Genomic DNA, 6,000 nt, shown 5'->3' on the forward strand with positions numbered 1-6,000 from the left:
TGAAATTTTCTTCACGTATGAAAACAATAGAGATGAAATTTTTATACACTCTGAAATTTACTTCACGTATGAAAACAAAAGAGATGAAATTTTTATACACTCTGAAATTTTCTTCACGTATGAAAACAAAAGAGATGAAATTTTTATACACTCTGAAATTTTCTTCACGTATGAAAACAATAGAGATGAAATTTTTATACACTCTGAAATTTTCTTCACGTATGAAAACAAAAGAGATGAAATTTTTATACACTCTGAAATTTACTTCATGTACGACAACCAAAGAGATGAAATTTTTATACACTCTGAAATTTACTTCATGTATGCCAACCAAAGAGATGAAATTTGTATACACTCTGAAATTTATTTCACGTATGAAAACCAAAGGGATGCAATTTTTATACACTCTGAAATTTACTTCCTGTATGAAACCCAAACATATGATGGATATTAGGAATGAAATCTTACATTTCTGTTATTTAATAATTTGAAAGCAAAACAGCAAGTCATAGTCTGCCTTTCATCAATGCCAGAGGTTTTGAAAGAATATATATATATATATATTTATATATATATATATATATATATATATACATATATATAAATATATATATATACACCAACATACATATATATATACATATATATATACACCCATATACTTATATATACATATATATATACACCCATATACATATATATACATATATATACACCCATATATATACACCCATATACATATATATACACATATATATACCCATATACATATATATACATATGTATATACGCCCATATATATATATATATATATATGTATGTGTGTGTATGTTTGGGCGGTAAGGTTATTTAAAAAAGATCAAGTCGATGCGATAGGATCTCGTCGGTTTAAAGTCAGAGAATGTTTAGAATTCCTGGTTGGATAATTAAGACATTATGTGCGTTGATTAATGTTTTACATTGCAGATAACAGTGGCTCATTATATTTGTCGTTTGCTTTATGAAAAATTTAAAAACATGTTCTTATGCGCATATTATATATGTGTGTCTTAGTTTGTGAATGTGAACGTCTTTTATACACGCTATTTTATTATGTTTTATAAAGCGCGAACAGTTGGAGATGTATTACAATTTTATATTAATTGTGTACATATGTACTTGAAATGCGTTGGGTTATAGGCTTTAATTCTCCTCTGTGATAACTCAGTTATCCAAAATTGACATGGTAAAATTTTAAATAATATGCAATACGCAGATGTTTTTATAAAATATATAATTAATGTCGTTTTATCGTAATATATTTTAAAACAATACGTAGCTTATGGTCTGACACCCATGTAACTGTAAAGCAAAGAGATTTTTGTTTGAAAAATCTAATTTCACAATTGTACTGAAATATGATTTTGAAAAACACGCACACATACACACACACACGCATATATATATATATATATATATATATATATATATATATATATATATATATAATTATTTTTTTACTATAATAATTAAATACCTACAGACACTTGTGTTTCATCCTTTCGGGATTCTTCAGTGCAGGGTGTCCCGATTACTACCAGTCAAACGATTCGAACCCCGCGACACGAGACATCTCTGGCTCGATTAGCGGGAGCCGTATCCATTCGGCTACCATTAATCATGTGAAATAGCGTTGAATTTTTAAACATTTAAATTTAAATGTTCATTACGTCAGATAGACAGTGATCAAATCGTTATACGATGATCTACGCATAAGAGCTAAATTGACCGACTTTTTAATTCAACAGAAAGTGCTCAACGATAAGAAACGTATTTCTTAAAGGGGCTGTCATAATTATTTTTTTACTATAATAATTAAATACCTACAGACACTAGTGTTTCATCCTTTCGGGATTCTTCAGTGCAGGGTGTCAAATGAGGAAATTAGACCTAGAGTCTTAAGAGCAGAGTTTATTTTAATGTACAAGTAAATGTATTAACACTATTAAAAGAAAACTGTGCTCGTTGTAATGTAGATATATAATAAGCTACACAGGCATAGGTATCCAAGAGCTATTTTAATATTGTATAAAATGATTCATAATTTTGTAATTAAAAATCAGTTTCCAAAGGAAAAAAAATCAATAGAGTGTACGATCGTTTCGGAAATTATGTTTTTATTGAAATAGGAAATATGTGTTGAACAATAATTTGATTTTTTTTTCTTTAAACAAAGCCTCCTTATCAGCAAAAATGTAGGAAGGGTGTAAAAGACACCGACATTCACCTAGCATTTTTGTAGTGAGACAGATATTCCATTTTGTCCACCCGCTTTAAAAGCTAGTCATTGGTTCAGTCCATCTATTTCTTGGCATGTTGTTAAATGCACTTTTTTTTGCTGACGAGGAGACTTTAACGTATAAAATATATGTAATTATTTTATAATTCTTTATAAGTTCGGTCATATATTTTCATATACTCTTTTATTGCAATTTTTTTCTAGTATTTATCGATTTGTTAACAGTTTTAGATTTGTTTTTCGGTTCATATATCTAAAAATACATTTTACATGTATTTTATTGTTTTTCTGATGGTTTCAGATTTAACGAAAACATCTGTGTGTTTGTATGTCTCTGAAAGCTTTCTACACACGCGACGGAAACCGACGTGATTGATATCGATGTCTTGTACGACAAACATAGAAAAATGACCGAACACTCTCATCCAGTCACCTTCAATAAAGCCATTTTCTACCTGGCTACTCGTTTTTATATATTTATTCTATTTTCGAACCTTACGGAACTGGATTTCTTTTCATTTGCAAATTAAAACTGAATTATTTTACCGTTCGCTTAAATTTGTATTGTTTTTTTGTCAAACGTCTCCCCACACAGACAGAGTCTTTTTCCTATTTGTATTGACTTCTTCCTACACTAAACCTCCATACCTGGGCATAGCCGGGTACCCCATCTAATATAAATATTCAGGCTAGTAATACAAATAAATGTAAACATGTATTATATATGCATATATATATATATGCATATATATACATATATATATATATATACATACGTAAAAGAAACGTGAAAGATCACTCCACACACAAACACACACACACACACACACACACACACACATATATATATATATATATATATATATATATATATATATATATATATATATGTATATATTACAAGGTATCTGTTTAATTTGTAATTTATGTTATCCCAACATTCTCTACTTATTTATTCTTTGGAATTTTTAGGTGTACTACTTTAATTATAAATTCGGTAATTTAACGACGAATATGTCCGTGTTTTACATTAGAAATTTATAAATATGAAGAATACTTTTCATCCACTATTAGTCGAAAGCACACACATTTAAGAAGTATACAAAATATGGCAAATGAAATTATATACGAATAATAAACTAACCGTTATATATATATATATATATATATATATATATATATATATATATATATATATATATATGTAATATTTATTTGCACTGTAAAGTGGTCAACGATAAGAAACGAGTTTCGAAAAGGAGCTGACATAATTATTTATCATAATAATTTTTAAATACCTAGAGACAGTATTGTTTTATCAGTTCATGTATATATATATATATATATATATATATATATACGTGTGTATATGCATATATATACATACATATATGCATGTTTATATCATATATATGCATGTGTATATTATATATACATGCATGTATATATAATATACATGCATGTATATATAATATACATGCAAGTATATATCATATACATGCATATGAAGAAGCCCAAACTGTTCTCATTGTACTAATAAAACTATAGTTTCATCTACCAAGGAATAATTTGAAATATATTACGCAATGGTTAAAAATATTTCATATAGCAATAGGACCCTGCGTAGATCAAATTACGTTAAATACATTAATAATGAATTATGGAAAACTGCATGAATCCAAGAACAACTGATATGGCTGCATTTCATACATACAAGTTACGAGAAAAACAAATGAAAAAATAATTGAATAATACAATAGCAATACTTATATTCTTTAATTATAATTTCTGATAGTATATATTGATCCGGTAAGATATTTAGAAGGTATATAGATTCAGTATTTCTCGTACATTGGAATTTAAATCATATATATTAAACGATTAATTCCACTAAATTCTGCTGGCAAGTTTAAAAAATATTTAAAAAATTCATATAATTGGAAAAACTCGTAGGACAAACATTAGAAAATATCAAACATTTGGTTACACTTATGCTTTATTATATGAAGCTTTTTATTTTCTCAATAAACTTAGTTTTCGTTTTATCTGTATAGGGATATTAATAATGACACTTTATTTGCCTGTGAAAGCATCGTCATTGCGTTAAGCATATCGTTGTATAGAAATCATAATAAGAAGAAAAATAGGCCTCGTGTCTGAGCATCTACGACATTTTCATGCGGATATCAAGTTGCCTACACACATTTCTGCATGTTCATAAAGATTCGTAAACAGGTTTTATATAGAAACATCAAAGAAAGCATTGTCATACATTAGAACCACACCTTTAATCACCGAAAGTTATTTTAAAACATATTATTTAGTGATTTAGATAATAAATTTTTCATGCAGTACACTTCTTCTTCTATGAGGGAACAAAAGTTATATGCTCATCCTATAAGATTTACAGTTTTAATAATATAGAAATTACATCCAAATTTGGGTTGTATTTGCAAAGGCTTCTCAACGATGAAATTAATTTGATATATATCAGCTAATTATTATTTGTTTTGTAGGACGTCAATTTATTTGCTCTGAAAAAAAAACTTTTCGGAAATTGCCGCAGCCAAAAGAGTATTTTACTCCTCTCTTGACTCATCGCGACAAATTTTATGCAGTTTCAAAACTGCAAACAACACTGGTTCACATTTTCAGTTTGTAAATCATTCGTTGACATCTATACATATGACACGACCATCTATGGCAACACATCAAAGGCCGTAAATGGCAAGGTTCTCTCTCTCTTCTCTGATCTTGAGCGCGTGGACAGTGGCTGTTTATTTTAATGCATTATAAAACCAAGCACTTATCTTCACACCATCAACGCTCTGATCCCCATCTGGCATCAATTGAAATGGATGGCTCTCGTCTTGGGGAAGTTCCATGTTTTGAGATGCTTTAATCCTGACCTGAAATGGAACACGTCAGTTGCCGATGTGACTTTAATCCTGACCTGAAATGGAACAAGTCAGTTGCCGATGTGACTGGGAAAATGGCAGTCTCCTTCTACGGCTCCAGAAGATATCTCACTGCTGATGCAATTCTCTATCTATATAAAAGCCAAACACGTCCAAGGATTGAGTACTACAGCCAGATCTTGGCAGGATCTGCTAACAATAGCCTATCCTGCCTTGACAGAGTACAAAATAGGCTTCGTGGCTTAGTGAGGATGTCCTTTTATGTTCCCTGCAACCTATCTCCCACATGATAGACGTTGCGATCCTGTCTTGGTTTTATCGCAATTTCCATAACAAGTGCTCATCTGAGCTCCAATCACTGGTCCCCCCTCGCCAATCTTTCACGATAAATACCCGTCTAGCTGAAACCACTGTCAAATTGTTCTCCACTCTTTATCTGTGCCAAAACCAAAACATGGATTCTATGAAGAAAGCTTTTTTTTATTATAAGTGCACGCGTGGGGAACTCTGTCCCGTTTGCTTGTTTCCCACCTGACTACAACCTGGATATATTCAAGTCTAACATAAACACATACCTGATGTAGCGCCCCCTTAAGTAAGACACTTTATCAAATCTCCAATACTAACGTACTTTACACGCAATGGCCCATATCCCTGAGTGGCGTCCGTGCCTTGATAATTGGTGTCTACCTTGTAAAAAAATTGGTCATATTCCTTCGATACGTGTGCTTAAGAAACATGTCTCATGATTTATATGGAATATTATCAAGATAATAGATGCGAACAGTAAACCATGTTAGTGTT

Source organism: Euprymna scolopes, chromosome 8 (assembly GCF_053919585.1).
Source record: "Euprymna scolopes isolate OS-2025 chromosome 8, ASM5391958v1, whole genome shotgun sequence".
Lineage (NCBI taxonomy): Eukaryota > Metazoa > Mollusca > Cephalopoda > Sepiida > Sepiolidae > Euprymna > Euprymna scolopes.